Source organism: Lepus europaeus, chromosome 20, assembly GCF_033115175.1.
Source record: "Lepus europaeus isolate LE1 chromosome 20, mLepTim1.pri, whole genome shotgun sequence".
NCBI lineage: Eukaryota > Metazoa > Chordata > Mammalia > Lagomorpha > Leporidae > Lepus > Lepus europaeus.
In genome coordinates, this window is record NC_084846.1 from 53,550,855 (window position 1) to 53,568,629 (window position 17,775).

The following is a 17,775-nucleotide window of genomic DNA, read 5'->3' on the forward strand; positions in this document are numbered from 1 at the left end:
ATGGACAGGCCTCTCTCTCCCTTTCTGTCTCTCAACTAAATGAGTAAATAAATATCGGGTCTTTTTCTGGCATGTGTTTTTGTTCCGTCCAATTACTTTCATCTCGTTCTTTATCCTTATACCAATAAAGTGCCGTTTTAATATTGGTTAATTATTGGAATTGGGGCCAGTGCCATGGCACACTTGGTTAATCCTCTACCTGCGGCACTGGCATCCCATATGGGCGCCGGGTTCTAGTCCCAGTTGCTCCTCTTCCAATCCAGCTCTCTGCTATGACCCGGGAAGGCAGTGGAGGATGGCCCAGGTGCTTGGGTGCCTGCACCCATGTGGGAAACCAGGAAAAACACCTGGCTCCTGGCTTCAGATCAGCACAGCACGCTGGCCGTAGCCACCATTTGGGGGGTGAACCAATGGAAGGAAGACCTTTCTCTCTGTCTCTCTCACAGTCTAACTCTACCTGTTTAATAAAAAAAATTATTGGAATTTCATAGTGTTTTGATAGTCAACAGGTATTTTTGTCTTTATTATTTTTTATGAACTTCAGCATTCTTTGATAGTATTTTAATTGATCATAGTGGATTTGATAAGAATCACATGACTCTTCCCTAACCTACACTGAAAAGTTGGCCATAATTGGGATATTGGCTATCTTACTCCAAGAGAATGTCTCAGTTTTAGACTGGTTTTTCAGTGGTATGGTGGTAAGGGGGAGGTGTGAGGGAAGCTCTGATTTGCAGTAATTGTTTTGCATTATAAATAATCTCACGGATTTCAAGTCACTGAACACACAGTTGTGACAAGATGCTCACATTGAGCACTCATGAGCTGGTACTAACCTGCTTCTGCAGACCCTGGTTATTATATTGATGAGAAACACCCTTCCAGAATATATAGATGAAATTTGTTTCTCCAATAAAACGCTTTCATTTAAGTTTTAATAGAAAAAAATCTCAGGTGGCTTGATAATTAACTTTACAACAATATTTTCCAAAGGCAATGGACATTCACATGAGCACTTACACACTTTGCAAAGATCAACATTTTCTCAATTTGTTTGGGTCAATTCTTGCTGCATTTAGTGACCGTCCACCTTTTTGGTAATTCAGGTACTGCGTAAGAATCATACACAAAGGCAAGTGGTTGCTGTTAGCCTAGTTTTCTCCGTGCTTTCCTCTCCAGTTAAACGCGCAACCATGAGTACAAAGATCATTCTGTACATTTTCATTTGTTTTTGAAATCCAGTGGTGGGGGAGGGGGGAGGGGCGCGCGAGAGAAAGAATCTTCCAAGTTCTGGTCTGCTTCCCCATTGCCCACCACAGCCAGTACTGGGCCAGGATGAAAAGAGGAGTAGGGAACTCAATCAGCATCTCCCATGTGGGGTCAGGGGTCTGAGCTTTGGAGCCATCACTGTCCCCTCCCAGGGTATACACTAGCAGAAAATGGAATCAGAGCGGAGCTGGCACTCCTTCAAACCGAGGCACTCAGGAAACGCATCACACGTGGGGTTTTAGCCTCTACCACAAAGCCTGGGCTCGTGCTGCACAATTATCATACAGTTGTTCTCTCTTGTACATTCAGTTTATCTTAGCTGAGGGGTTCAATCTGCACAAAGCCTGTTTGCCCTTCTAGAAGTGTTTTCACCAGCTTTTGAAGGACTGCCATAGAGACTAAAGAGATGTGTGGAGTGCCACATCCTAGCCTTAATCTTCGCTTGATCTTTTTTTAAAAAAAAAGATTTTTTTTTCTTTATTTATTTGAGAGGTGGAGTTACAGACAGTGAGAGGGAGAGACAGAGAAGTCTTTCTTCCACTGGTTCATTCCCCAAATGGCTGCAGTGGCCAGAGCTGCACCTATCCAAAGCCAGGAGCCAGGAGCTTCTTCTGGGTCTTCCACACGGGTGCAGGGGCCCAAGCACTTGGGCCATCTGCCACTGTTTTCCCAGACCATAGCAGAGAGCTGGATCGGAAGAGGAGCAGCTGGGACTAGAATTGGCACCCATATGGGATGCTGGCACCACAGACAGAGGATTAACCTACTGCACCACAGTACTGGCCCCTTTACTTGATCTTAAAGTGAATGGAAATATACATAAAATGTTTTATACAAAAAAGCAAGCATTGGCTCAATGTGAAACTCTAAAACTGATATAAGCTTCATCATTTATAACTGTAGTAGCTAAAGAATAAGGCAGAATATGACTGCCTTATCTATAGTATTCCATAAGGTCTTGGGACACTTAAGACTAACTCCAGCAAGGGTCAGTCTGGGTTCTCACTGTGCTGCACTTGTACTGCCACTCACAGGAAACAGATGGCTCAAATTTTCCGTATTTATAGCTCCTGATGCTTGATTCCTGTTAAATATAAGAGTGGGAATAAGAGAGGGAGGAGATGTACAATTTGGGACATGCTCAATCTGACTTGCCCCAAATGGTGGAGTTAGAAATATGCCAGGGGATTCCAATACAATCCCATCAAGGTTGCATGTACCAATGCCATCTCACTAGTCCAAGTGATCAATTTCAGTTCACAATTGATCACACTGATAGTCTAAGAGTCAGAGGGATCACACAAACAAGACTAGTGTCTGCTAATACTAACTGATAGAATAAAAAAGGGAGAGAACGATCCAACATGGGAAGTGGGATACACAGCAGATTCATAGAATGGCAAATGTCCTAAACAGCACTCTGGCCTCAGAATCAGGCCTTAAGGCATTCGGATCTGGCTGAAGAGCCCATGAGAGTATTTTAGGCATGGAAAGCCAAGACACTCTGGCAAAAAAAAAAAAAGAAAAGAAGACTTAAATGAAAGATCTCTGCGAGTGAGATCCCAGTGGAAAGAACAGGGCCATCAAAGAAGGAGGTACCTTTCTCTGAAGGGAGGAGAGAACTTCCACTTTGACTATGACCCTGTCAGAATAAGATCGAAGTTGGTGGACTCAAAAGACTTCCATAGCCTTGACAACTCATGACTAGAGCCTAGGGAGATTACTGACGCCATAAACAAGAGTGTCAAATTGTTAAGTCAACAATAGGAGTCACTGTGTACTTACGTCTCATGTGGGATCTGTCCTTAATGTGTTGTCCAATGTGAAGTAATGCTATAACTAGTACTGAAACAGTATTTTACACTTTGTGTTTCTGTGTGGGTGCAAACTGATGAAATCTTTACTTAATATATACTAAATTGATCTTCTGTATATAAAGAGAATTGGAAATGAATCTTGATGTGAACGGAATGGGAGAGGGAGCAGGAGATGGGAGGGGTGCGAGTGGGAGGGAAGTTATGGGGGGGGAAGCCATTGTAATCCATAAACTGTACTTTGGAAATTTATATTTACTAAATAAAAGTTAAAAAAAACTGAAAAAAAAAAAAAAGAATTTGAAAACCAGCAGAAAAAAATGAACCCCTTGAGTGTTTAAGAAGTCTACATAAAACAAATATTACTATACAGAAAAGTTGTGTCAGGTCATCAATTTACATTTTAAAAGGTTAATCTTTGCTCTTCAACTTCATCTCATTAATGAATATGTAGCGCTTCAAGCTGGTAATTCATTAGACTTCTACATATTTAATAATTCATCACCTTTAAAGCACATGAGATAAAAACTTTTACTTTCAAGGAGAGTGCAGCTGGAATGTGATGTGAGGCAACCTGAATTTCAGGAAAATTGGAATGAAATGCTTTAGTCTGCTTGTGGATAGATTCAACACTTGGTCTCTTTAGAAGATGCTGTGGGGGTGGCATTTAGCCTTGGGGTCCCAGGTCAGAGTAATCGGTTCGATGGCTGGCTCTAATCCTGACATCAAGTCCCTGCTAATGTGTGCTCTGGGAGGCGGCGGTGGTGGATCCGTGGTTGCATTTGTGCCCTTCAGGTTGGAGACGTAGATGGGGTTCCTGGCGTCTGGCTTCAGTCTGGGTGGCAGGCATCTGGGGATTAAACCAGCAGATGGAATCTGTCTGTCTCTCTGGCTCTCAAATAAATGAGTAAGAATTTTGCTTAAAGTCTCATTTTAATATATTCTAATTTTGAATCGATGTATATTTATATTTTAATTATTTAAACATTTTTAATGATTTTAAAAGAGAAGTTAGTTTTGTTTATACACACACACCCCAAATTCCAAGAGTACAAATATGTTATATCAGAATTATCCATAACTGTTAGATTGAAATTCCTTTAATAATTAAGTCATCTTCTAGATTATTGCCTGAAAGACAGGCAAATTTCTAAATGGAATATGCTAATCAGCACCGTTAAATTCCCTTTCCTTTCACTGCATTTACTTCTTGTGATGAAATAATTTAATTTTAAGCTAATTATAAAATATCTTCTAGAATTCACACACAGAGCTTTTTAAGTGAGTTTGATGAAGATAGAAAATTGAGGGCCGGCATTGTGACCCAGAGGGACACCAGCAACCCATATGAGCATGAGTTCAAATTGCAATTGCTCCAGTTTTAGTCCAGCTCCCTGTTGTTGTGCCTGGGAAAGCAGCAGAGGATAGCCCAAGTGCTTGGGCCCTGCACCCACGTAGGAGACCTGGATGGAGTTCCTGGTTCCTGGCTTCAGTCTGATCCCCAAGGACATGATATATTTATGATTGTAGCAGAAAATCAGAAAAGCACCAGAATCTAGTTTGTGCTCACAACCAGCCAGTCACCAACGGTGACTGGAGACACAAGTCTCCTGCCTATGAAGTTCATCACAGATGAGATGCAAGATTTGCAAACCAATTACAAGGCTTCGTTCACCTGCTCTTTCACACGTGGTGTCCCTGAACCCACCTTTGGGACATACCTGACAAATTGCCTTAGGGTAGCTTCTCAGAGTTCTCTTTCTAAACTTAAAACTTTAATTTATTAAAAAAATATAAAGTACAAATCTATTTCATAAAATGACTGTATTATTATAAAAGGCCATTATGATTTAATATACCTTAAGTTTTTGTGCATTCTAGAATAAATCAACAAGATGTTCTTATGCATCAAGGTTTTACTAGAAGTGAAACGTGTGTGAGAGTGAAAAGGAAAAAGAGAGGCCAACAGAAAATAAGACCCCAATCACTTTTGTACTTTTACAGTCTTCAATATAAATTATATTTGACATTTTTGGAAGATATATTCATCCTAAGGCATTTAAGCATTATAAAATATGTGTTAAGTAGTTGTCTTTTTATTTAAATGTATTTATGTTGCTTTATTCAACATATAGCTTTGCTTTTGTTCCTAGTAATGGAATGTAATTTTCAGGGAATATAGTTGTTTAGTAAACAGTTCCTCATGGTACTAATCAGTGCCAGGCCAACTCAAATGGGTTATTTTTCTCAGAAATATGAATCTTTACTCATCACTGTTAAATTTCTGACACTTTCCATTGAGCTGTTATAAACATGCATCCCTCTTAGAACTGTAACATCTGATATTTAAAACTTGGCTCTCGGGGTCAGCGCTGTGGCATAGCAGGTAAAGCCGCTGACTGCAGTGCCGGCATCCCATATGGGCACCGGTTCTATTCCCAGTTACTCCACTTCCAATCCAACTCTCTGCTGTGGCCTGGGAAAGCAGTAGAAGATGGCCCAAGTCCTTGGGTCCCTACAATTGCATGGAAGACCCAGAAGAAGCTCCTGGCTCCTGGCTTCAGATCAGCACAGCTCTGGCCGTTGTGGCCATTTGGGAAGTGAACCAGGAGGTGGAAGACTCCCCCCGCCCCTCTGCCTCTCTGTAACTCTGCCTTTCAAATAAATAAGTAAATCTTTAAAAAAAAAAAAAAAAAAACAGTTCTGCCTCACTAATGAGGAACTTTTTGGAAACTTACATCTGTGGAGTCTGATAACCAGACTCCCTCCAACACATTTTTTCTGTATTTTGGAGACATGAATTCCTAATAATAAAAGAACATGAAAATTATTTATTTAGAAGAAAATTCTAATTGCTAAGGAAAATATTTTTATTTAATTATTCAGGAAAGAAATACTTGGTGTGAACCAACATAAAGGACCTTAAGTTGAACCAGCCTGCGAATTCTATCAAGCACTCGACACAAGTGTTCGGTAAATAAATTAATGTTGGTTGTATCTTCCCTATTGCAGAACGAATCTGTTTTTTAGCATGGCGCACTAAGATTCTAGTGCTCAGATAATAAGAGGCCCTTAACAAAAGTGTGCTGCTTGGTTAACAAATACACAAAATTCACCTACCAGCTGAGCTTCTTTGAGTGTTTGAGACCTGGCACTGTAGCCAGGAGGTTAATCGGTTGCTGATTTAAAATTAGCTAATTGTTACTGATTTAAAATTCTCCTCAATGGTTTTCCTGTCATAAAGGTGAGGGAAGATGGATTAAATCAAATGCATCTAAGAGGGTCCAGTCGGTTTATGCTGTGAACATGTGTACATATGCAGCATCCCCCATAAAAAAATACAAGTAAATGCTACATGTTAACCAAAAGCCTTATATAATACAATGATATCCCATCTTCTCTGAGAGTCTTAGTGGTAACCCCTCATTTACCATGAAATTTCACTGGCACATAAAGGATTATTCAAGGGAAGGGGAGGGATACATCACCAGGGTTGGCAGCCAGGCACATGTGGGCAGCTCAGCATCCCTGAATGGTCCAGGTTTTGCTGCCACTGATTTATAATCGACTGTTTTGTTCTCATCTATAGTCTTGATATCCATTGAAAAGGGGAATCAGAGGAAATTTTTTTTTCAGTTTTCAGAACCAATAATCCATTCTTATTCAAGAAAGGCAAGTGCTAAATATTAGTAATGTAGAAATTTAGCTCTTTAAGTCTCTCATGGATTTACAGAGCTAAAAGTTTCTGATATATTCACAGAATTATAGAATTTTGAATTGCAAGTTAGATACTATTTATTTCAAACATATTATTTTATAAATTCAAGGATCTAGCCCATATATATTCACAGGTGAGTTCAAAAGATAACATGATTAATTAAATCAGAAGAATGCACATGTGTAGTACAAATTTAGATTGTTGTTCTGGTTTGGATACCATAATTTCTCATATCAGCCTTCTTACCACTCATTGACTTTAGCTGGAGAAATAGCACCTGAATTGATAAGGCAAAAAGAATGGTGGTATGAGGGGGAGCAGAAAAAAAAAGTTTAAAATATTTGAATTCCATTATCAGGGGAGGATCATTGTGATCCATTGCAAACTTCACAGCAACCAACCTGAAGTTTTTTAGGGCCTTGGTTGGGTGCCCCTGTCTTGTTCTATTAATTGCTTCTCAACTTGGAGGAAGTTGTTTGAATGACCCTGTCTTAACAACAATCATGAGCCTGAGATGTAGTTGTAGAGTGCTTGTATTCATTAAGTCCTTATTCCAAGGAGCTCAATCTACCAGTCTTAAGAACTAGCTCATCGTTTTGTCAATATCACATTTATATTAAGTACACAAAGGTACTTCAAAAAGTTCACAGAAAATGGAATTAAAAGATAAATTTGGGTGGGCATTTAGCTTAGAGGGTAAGTTGCCTGTGTCCCACATCTGAGTGCCTGGGTTCGAGTCCCAGCTATGCTCCCAATTCCAGCTTTCTTTTTTTTTTTTTTTTTTTGACAGGCAGAGTGGACAGTGAGAGAGAGAGAGAGAGACAGAGAGAAAGGTCTTCCTTTGCCGTTGGTTCACCCTCCAATGGCCGCCGCGGTAGCGCGCTGCGGCCGGCGCACCGCGCTGTTCCGATGGCAGGAGCCAGGTGCTTCTCCTGGTCTCCCATGGGGTGCAGAGCCCAAACACTTGGGCCATCCTCCACTGCACTCCCTGGCCACAGCAGAGAGCTGGCCTGGAAGAGGGGCAACCGGGACAGGATCGGTGCCCCGACCGGGACTAGAACCCGGTGTGCCGGCGCCGCAAGGCGGAGGATTAGCCTGTTGAGCCACGGCGCCGGCCCAGCTTTCTAATAACGCACACCCTGGAGGCAGTAGGTGACGACTCAAACTCAAGTAGCTGGATCTCTCACAACCGCATAGGAGACCCAGATTGCTTTCCCAGCTCCCAACTTTTCACTGGCACAGACCAGCTATTGTTGGTATCTTGGGAGTGAGCCAGTGGATGGAAACTTTTTTTTCTCTCTCTCTGCCCCTCAAATGAAGAAATAAATACAAATTTTTAAATATAAGCTTATTTTTGTGCAAAAAACATTGAAATCTATGCATAGTTTTTCCATAATACACATTTTCCATGAGGTTTTTGAAGAACCCTGGTATGAAATGTTTTGTATCCAAAGTTCTCCATTATTTAGTTTGAAGAGGATTACTTGCTAGCTTACATACCAGCATCAAACAGTTAATAATGACAGTGGCCATTTATGGGGTCAAAGACTGCTTTACATTTTATATTCTAGCCCATTTAACCCTTGTAATATTCTCAAGGATAATACTGTTGATAGCTTTGCTTTACACACAAAATCCTGGCCCAGAGTCATTAAGCAACCTAAAATCATACACGAAGTATGGCATTTAGACAGTCTGTTCCCAATACCTAGAAGCTTAATCACACACAACCCTGCCTTTGTGCCTCAGTGTGAGACTCTACAGAAGGTCTTCTCTGGAAGGTAGATTATAAAGTGGAAAAGTGGCAGCAACTGTAGCCATGTTTCTGACTTCCTGGATTTGGGGGTGAGAAAAGTGGCAGCGAGAGTTGAGATAAGGTAGGGAATGAGATGCACGGTAAGATGATCTTAGTAGGAACTCAGCTTGATTTTAAAAATCTAAATTTTCAAGGTACAGAGTAGAGACAGCCATTTAAAAAAAGATTTTACTTATTTATTTGAAAGGCAGAGTTACAGAGAAAGGAAGGAGACAGAGAGATTTTCCATCCACTGGTTTACTCCCCAAGTGGCTGCAAAGGCCTGGGCTGGGTCAGGCCAAAGCCAGGAGCCTGAAACTCCATCTAGCTACTAAAGATGAGGTCATAGTGGATTAGAGTGGGCCCTAACTCAATGAATGATGCCGTTACAAGGAGAAGGGAATTTGGTGGGTACAGAGATACAGACAGAAGTGGAGAATTGAATGATGTGCCCACAAGCAAAAGGCTGGCAAAGAGTGCCAACAACAACCGGAAACTCAGAGAAGACAAGGAAGGGTCCTCCCCATGAGACTTCAGAAAGAGCCTGGCCCTGCAAATGCCTTGATTTGGGGGTTCTAATCTCCAGAATTGGGAAATACAAAGTTTCATTGTTTTAAGGCAACTTCCACAGTAATCTGTTACAGCAGCCCTAGGACGCTAATATATTAGCCACTGCAGTATCAGGGGCTAGTGAGGCTGCCTGGGACAGTATACCAGGTGCACAACAGTGAGACTCTGGATGGTAAATACAGAGACCTAAAACCACATTCTCATTCATGCCAACGGAAGTTCCATGGTGCAGTCAGCTCCATGGAAATTCTAGAGCATATTTACTCAAAATAGTTCATTTCCCCTTTGTTATGTCCCCTTTTGCAATGTGTAACCAATATGCTGAAGAATTGGCCCGGGTAAATGATGCAGCCAGGTAGTAGGAATAAGTACCTCAAATGAGTCTGAAATCAATTTAAAGATTCCAAAGTGAGAAGCCAATAACAGATTTAGAAAACACTAATCATTTCCAGCAAATAGCCTATAATCCTGGGATTGTGTTTCTCATGAAAATTTTATGCAAAACCATGGCTCAGCTGGATTTGGACTTAGAAATATTGTAGCACCATGAATTCATGTCAAAATTAATCATTTATACAGAAAACATGTTATTTACCTTTAAACATATTTGAACTATTATGAAATTTAGTCCTCATAAAATATTACAGATTTCAGGGATTTTGCTCATTAATTGAAGATTAGTTCATGTCTCCTTAGGAGCTTAATCTGTGAAGGTGAGTTGCCAATGCAATCATTGTTGAAAAACAAGAGCTACCTTGATGGCACGAAGGAATAATTAATGGAGAAGTCTCTTCCAAGGTCAAAGGAAGGATGTGTTATAGTCAGACTTGGGAAGGGCAATGTAGCACTGAATAGCTTTTTCTATCATTGATGAGAAAATAGACAATGACAGATCAGACGCTCACCAAGCCATTGGGCATCACTTAATACCTGAGTGAATGCTAAAGAGTGGGTTCTCCACAACTCTGTCCCTTAGACTCAACGTATGGTCAGGAAAGCATACGAGACATGAACAAATGATAGGGGATCTTGCATGTATAACTCAGAGAGTAGGCAGTTTTGCTCATTTGTTTGAATTGTGCTTAACGCTGTCAATACTTGTATGTCCAGTTCTCATAAACAAGAAGAGCCTGCGGTTCTTTAGCACTGACATCACTGAACTTCACACTAGGAAAGAACGGGGAAGCTGACAGAAGGCCCGTACAGCATCCCTCAATCGGTCACCTTTTCTAGATCAAAGCATTGAGGACCACAGGTGGCTCAGGTCTAAGGGACAGAGCTGTGGGAGACAGCCCAGGGAAACATTCATTCACTCATTCAGTGAAATATTTGATAACTCCCTTCCCTCCCATGTGCCGTGTACTTTGTTGGGTATCAGGGATACAATGAATACAAAACAGGCAAGAGAGAAGCGAAATCCATGGACAAACTCAGTAAGAATGCTGTATTCTGATAAGGAATGAATAAGCAGGGTAATAGTAGTGACAGTGAGTATGGAGATCACGGTGGGAGTCCTAGTTAGAGAAGGACTCTCTGAGGAGCTGAGACCCAGAAGACGAACATGAGCCAAGAGAGCTGTGCAGAGACGTAGGAAGGGTACTGGTCTGGAAGCCGACTCGCTGAGATGGGGCAGCGTGCACCCCCACCAAGCACCCCACACTGCCTGGCTCACTCCCGCCCACTCACGCTCTTGTAATCATTCTGCTTTGCAGCACTTTCCAGCTGGTAACAGTTGCAGTGATTTTCTTTGGAGCAAATTCTAACAAATAAAACAGCAACAAATAAGAGTGTTTGAGCAAATTTATTATTGGTGGTAATAGGTGTAATCATTTTAGCCTAATTGCCTAGGATGTTTTAAAAGAGGAGAAAAAAATTAATAATCCCTGGAATACATCATTAACTCTAACACATTCAAATAAAAATAGGCTGATATTTGCATTTCTTCAATTTGGTTAAGAGATTATCTTCATTGGCTTTTCAAAGAAACAAATAACTTTACAGTATCTTCATTTTAGTCAAAATAATATCCAGAGTTGTTGCTCTGAGAGAATAGTAGCCAAATTACTAAATTGTCCAGCTAAACTAAATAAATACCCTGCTTACAAGAGCTTTCAGTTCAATGACCCTTAAGGTATTACAAACATCTTTTTACTTGCCTTGTTATCATTACTAAAAAATTGCTCCGAGGCAAATGAGAAATCAGAGGCCATACAAATAAAATCATCTCTAAAAGATGCAATTGCAAAGCACCACCACTAAGATCCACGTTGCATTTTTTAAAATAAAACACCTGGTATATTACAAACAAATAGAAGCATTGAGTTCAGTGATCACATAAGTATCTTTTGAATCAAAGAATATAATCCATATTCTCAAAGAGATCATTCAATAAAAAATAAATGGGGAATTGTATAAAATCATCATGTATTGAGAAATTCAGTATTGTGAGAATCTCCCCAATTCCATGTTGCATTTTGACCAGGTCCTTATGTCAAGTACCTGCCAAATATATATTCTCCTGACTTAACACACATGAAATTCAAACTCATGAAACAAACATGTATTAAAGACAAGAACTATTCCAAGTACTAGCCTAGTTTATAAATTAAAGCAGATTCTATCTCTTTGTTGAAAATAATTGCTCCACCACTTTGGATGCTGAAAGCTCTGTTTTCAGGGGACAATTTGCATCCCATGTTATGGCTCCAAGGGGGGAAAAATGATCAAATTAAAAAAGCCTTGATTGACTGCTTTATGTTTTTTTCTTTTGTCAAATGACAAAATATAGTATTTATCTTATAATACAGTCAAAAGCCACTATTTAATATTAGCATTCATTGCCAATTAGATTCATAAATACATTTTCCACTTGTTCTTTATAACATTCATTTTTTAATCCAGAGAGTATTTTAGCTATTTACCATTGACCACTATTGTGAGTATTTCAAAGTGGGTAAAATACGTGCCCTATCTCTGGGGGCTCATTATCACATTTTCATTATTTAGAATAAGATTACAATTTAAGGATTAGGCCTATATATTTGCATTATATGTGCTCAGAGTTTGGATAAAACTATTTGTGTAAACTATGTAAATTCTGCAATTATTTTGAAGTCTAGCTATGTAAAAGGTTTTTAAAAAGTGCTTTTGTCCTCAAGAGTTAATAGAGCTGGAAAGAAATATGTCATGAAAAGAGGTTCAATTTGGCTCTGCATTCATTAACTCCCTCATACGGTGCCACTCTACCCAGAGAAGAGGAGGTACTCACTGCATGTTCCAAGGACGGCAGGAATCAGTGCATTTCCCAAAGAGACAACCCTGTCACCTGCTGGTATTCAATTATTTCTTTTTCTCTCCTCTATTAAACAAAGGTCTCAGTGAAATCCATCTATTTGCCTCTTTTACAAAAGCTACATTGTACCAAATTTTATTTATGCTTAAATGTTTTAATATAAAGATCTTGTATAGTATTAATTTTACATAAGAGATTGATTATGATTCCATGTATTTTAGAGAGCCACTGAGCAATGCATGATACCAAACTCATGAAGTCAAGAAACAAAGCTTGTAAAAACTCACCAAACTAATAATTATGGTAATAACTACTTTTCAAAGTTAATTTCAGATAATATATTTAATTTCCTGTAGATCCATGTTGTAACTCAGTGGTCAACCCAGAAGGTATTTGAAATCATCATAAATCATTTCCAAGACCGTAAATTGTTGAGACTAGAGAGATGCAATATAAAAACTAACCGTATAAACAATTAGTGTAACTATAAATATGGAATACAAATAAGATATGGTGTAAGATATTTCAGTAAGTTTGTAAACCACAGGGAATAGAAAAATACCCACATGTATTAGTCCATTTTCTCTTAATGCCACTAAATACCCAAGGCTCAGTAATTTATAAGAAAATAGATTTATTTAGCTCACAGTTCTGGAAATTCAAAGGCATGGTGCTCAATTCTGGGAGGACAAACGAGATCTAATCTTAACACCATGTGACACCAGCACATCCTCAGGTTGCCACCTTACAGGCTGTGACTTGCAGTTTCTCCAGAAAACACTAAGTCTTAAATGAAGAAAGGCCAGAATGTATGTCAGCTTCCTGATCACTCTTGTCCACCAGGGCACACTACTCAAACTTATGTGTGTACTTCTTGCATCAATAGTTTGAAAGCAACTTCAAAGTTAAACTATTTATAAAATAGGGGGCGTTCTTAAGGGGAAAAAGACTTTCTCTAGGAAAGTAAAATTCTTCCCAAAGTTATTGAATTTTGGAGTCCCTCTTTACCATATAATCCCATATTTCTTCTGTCTGAATTCTGAACAAATTAAAAAATGGACTAAAAAATCAGATAATGATAAAACTCTGCAGAAATTCATTAAAATTGAATTAGAACATTCCCTTGAACCTAAGAACAAAATGAGACTCTATTTCTCCCTCCTCCCCAATCTCCCGTTCACTCAGCTAAGGGTGACACCATTGGACAGCCAGTGATGTGTGAGTATAGCATTTCACACCTAGTGTTACACCACGTGGACCCATAGTTCTCCATGTTTTGTTAGCACATCAGCGACATAAAGCATAATATTACAGAAAAAGAGCTGTTTTTTTCTCATTCTTCAGAAAACACTGAGGTCAACGTTGAGTGGGTGCAGAAGACGGTAGAGAAAAAAGGTGATCAACTCTATAAATTTAGGCTGAAAAAATGAGGACTACCTTGTACCAAATATAATAGCCAAAAGATGGGAGAGGGGAAGCCTCTTTAATTACATTTTTCTATGTTTACTTATCTCCACCTTCTCTGAATTACACACATGCACACTTTCTGGATCACTTGTACAGAAAGTCAATGTTTTGGTTGTATTGTCCTTTAAACATTTCATATGTGTGTCTCCCTTCCCGGTTATAATTACAAATTCCAAAATGAAGACAATACAGTATCACATGGGCTTTTAGAGACCCAGAAAACTGGATGCAAGTTCTGTTCTCTGGGGCTGGTGCTGTGGGGCAGTGGGTTAAGCCCTAGCCTGTAGTGCAGCATTCTATATGGGCGCTGGTTCGAGTCCCGGCTGCTCTTCTTCCGATCCAGCTCTCTGCTATGACCTGGGAAAGCAGTGGAGGATGGCCCAAGTCCTTGGGCCCCTGAACCCACGTGAGAGACCCGGAAGAAGCTCCTGGCTCCTGGCTTGGATCAGCGCAGCTCTGGCTGTTGCGTTAATCTGGGGAATGAACCAGCAGATAGATCTCTCTCTCTGTCTGTCTGTCTCTACCTCTCTCTGTAACTCTTTTTCAAATAAATAAAATAAATCTTAGAAAAAAAATTCTATTCTTCAACTTGCCATCTGTGCAAGTTTAACTGAGTCTCTGAATGCTTCTGAGATCTGGCCACATCTGTAAAATGGGCCAGACTCTGAGCGAGAGGGAGAGGGAGAGGGAGAGGGAGAGGGAGAGGGAGAGGGAAGCACACAAATGACAATGCACATGAAACACCCATTGAGTGGTGCTTTGGATACTTTGCCATTCACACAATGCCAGTTTGTTGTCCCTTAGGAATTCTGCATGCACCATGATTTTCTGTGCATTGTCAAGAGTGGCAAACGACTTAGTGAATATTAATCTTCCGCTGCCCTGCCTTGGTAAGCACTACGACTTTTGTATACACGCTTTTGGAATATTTGTATATTTTAGTGCTAGGATATTCTTTCCTGGTGAGTCAGATACAATTTGCTTTTAAAATTAGATGTATTTTTGTCAAACTATGCCAACACATTTGTAGCTTTTTTTTTTTTTTTTTTTTTTTTTTTTTGACAGGCAGAGTGGATAGTGAGAGAGACAGGAAGGTCTTCCTTTTCCATTGGTTCACCCCCCAGTGGCCGCTGCGGCCAGTGCACCGCGCTGATCCGAAGCCAGGAGCCAGATGCTTCTCCTGGTCTCCCATGCAGTTGCAGGGCCCAAGAACTTGGGCCATCCTCCACTGCACTCCCGGGCCACAGCAGAGAGCTGGCCTGGAAGAGGAGCAACCAGGACAGAATCTGGTGCCCTGACTGGGACTAGAACCCGGTGTGCCGGCGCCGCAGGCGGAGGATTAGCCTATTGAGCCGCGGCGTCTGCCCTGTAGCTGTTTTTAAGAATAATGGAAGGCTTATTAAGAAATTATATTTTGTTGGTTATGTTTACTAATATTTATAAATTTCCTGAATCACTGAGAGTTATTATGCTAAATTTGAAGCGGAGGTGGTGGTAATAGCACGGAGGAAGTGAGCTCATAACTAACCTGAAATGTTTATGAACTGAATGTGTTCATTATTATCTTAGGAAACTAGGAAGATAAAACGGAATGTCATTTACATGTCCCACACAAGACAAATAACTCAAATAATATAATCTGATCACTATGTGTCAAGTGAGTGTCTGCCAGGGTAAATTTGGTTGCATCCTTTGTGGGCAAAGAAACTGTCAGTGGAAATGTTGATTATTACTTTGGGTTTTCAAAATATGCTGTGATAACTGTGTCACAAATAGAATTGGATGCTATTCTTTCTGGTGATTGATATGATCAGTTCTATGGAATGAAATGTAATGAACTGAAAAAATGCAGCATTTAAATATCTGTTAACAAACAGTCATTTTGCCCTCCAGTACAAGATAATTTACTAGAAATTGCCAAATATTTTAAATAAAAAGAACATTTGAGTTGTTAATAAACTTGACAGCACCAACTTCAAATAAACCTTTTAAAATAGACATAAAATCTTGTTTTAGTTTCTTAACTATTGTAAAGGCAGAAAAATTGTCATTTACATATCTTAGTTATCTCCTTCCAGTCTCATTAATTCTTACTTCTGTTTATATGAGAATTTAGCTCAGAAATATTAGACCGTGCAGGAATCTCACAGCTAAAATAAAGTTGGAGGACAAATTATAAATGTTTCTCCATACTGAGGTTCTTACAGACAATACGGCACACACTTCTGATAGGAGAACTACCACCCTTGGAATAACTGTGGCCACCAACCCACTTTGGATTAATTAGAAGAAAAGTGTTCCCAACTTATAAATAACCCATGTAATTGGAAACTAGTAACACAGGAGATGTCTTAAGAGGTCATGCAGATAGGATGGAAATCCACAACATTGCAGAAGTTGCTATATGGTTTTAGAATGTTTTCATACATCATGAAGTGTTCCTTACCCACCTGTGTGAACAACTATTCTTCTTCCTAAGAGGCAATAAAAAGATTTACTACAGGAAGATCTGCTGTCGAAATGGAATGACAGTGAATGAAAACTACTTTTCCTTGGTTGCAGCTCCCTCATTCTTGGGTGCTTTATTTGTAAGGCTGTAACAACTACACTTCCATTATCAACTCCAAATGGAACTTGCTTAAATAATAGTATATTTAAGAATGTTAGAAACATGTGAGGCGACTTTTTACTGAACCAGAAGAATCAATTTCAGATGAACTCAATATAACCTGAAGTCTAGAGGTAAAGAAATTCCAGGGATGTTTGATCCAGTGCCTCAAGCACGTCACCTAGGAGTCAAATTTTTCCATACATTGCCAAATTGCCTGCTTCCTGGTTTGATATCCCCAGACCTGTCAGACCACTTCAACCTCAAGAAGACTACACAAACAAGTAATGATGTTCTCAAATGTTAAAGGACTAAATGGCAATCTGTTCTTCTACCCCTTGGAAAGGAACTCCCCCAGGTGTCTCCAGCAGAATTTCACCCTATATTGGACAGAATTGCTTTACACACTGTTATCCAAAACGATCACTATAAAGGGAAATGGTGTGGCTCAAATTTGCTTATGGGAATCAAGGTTTGCCCCTGCAAGTGAAGAAGGGTCCAAGCTACCCTGAAGCCTGTGGCTCCATGACAGAGAAGTTCCATGCCCGTTAACCATTTTTAAAACCTGCTGAAATAGTATTCAAATTCTGTAAATATGGCCTCGGTTCACACTGTTTTATTTTCTAAGTGTTCAGTTCTGAATTTTAAGCAAAGATGAGAACTCCTAGTGGTCACTTCACGGGAGAGAATAGAGAGCTGAGAAGTAAAAGAGTTGAGAAGTAGCCGATTCTCTGTCCATCATATGGGGCCAAACAAGTCTCTGATGTGGACACACATTAGCATCAGATCAGTGGCTTTGGCTTTTCCAGGTGGCTCACATGACTTCCCATGCTCATTGACCACCATTAACATTACCTCACTGGCTGCTTTGATCATGTTCCCTTTTTAAAAATAGCTTTACTTTGTTAATCATAAAAGAAGCACCCTTTCGATGGTGGCTTAGCAAGTCAGGCAATGGGAGTGTCCTCTCCAACCCCTTCCCACCCCCAGGGCTTGGACAAGAGTCTGTAAGGAATTTAAAAACTGTAGAAAACAAGTAAAGCTATGGGGCCAGCACTGTTGGCACCCTGGGAGGCAGCAGCTGATGGTTCAAATGCTTGGGTCACTGCCACCCAAGTGGGAGGCCCAAATGGCTCCTAAGTCTGTCTGCCTTGGCCCTGCATGGAGCAGGTAGGCATCTGAGGAGTGAACCAGCAGATGGAACATCTCTCTCTCTCTCTCTCTCTCTCTCTCTCTCTCTCT

At 40.0% G+C, this 17,775-nt stretch overlaps 1 long non-coding RNA gene across 2 annotated transcripts in view; it reads left to right on the top strand.

Annotated features, from left to right (window-relative positions):
• The window catches only part of LOC133749757 (uncharacterized), a 31,577-nt gene that overhangs the window by 4,150 nt on the left and 9,652 nt on the right, over window positions 1-17,775 (top strand). Inside the window, exons 2-3 of one of the 2 annotated variants that reach the window (XR_009864614.1) lie at window positions 5,970-6,056; window positions 14,730-14,815. This is a non-coding gene — a long non-coding RNA (uncharacterized LOC133749757). The remainder of the gene's footprint in view (window positions 1-5,969; window positions 6,057-14,729; window positions 14,816-17,775) is intronic. The other variant, XR_009864615.1, reaches the window with a different exon arrangement.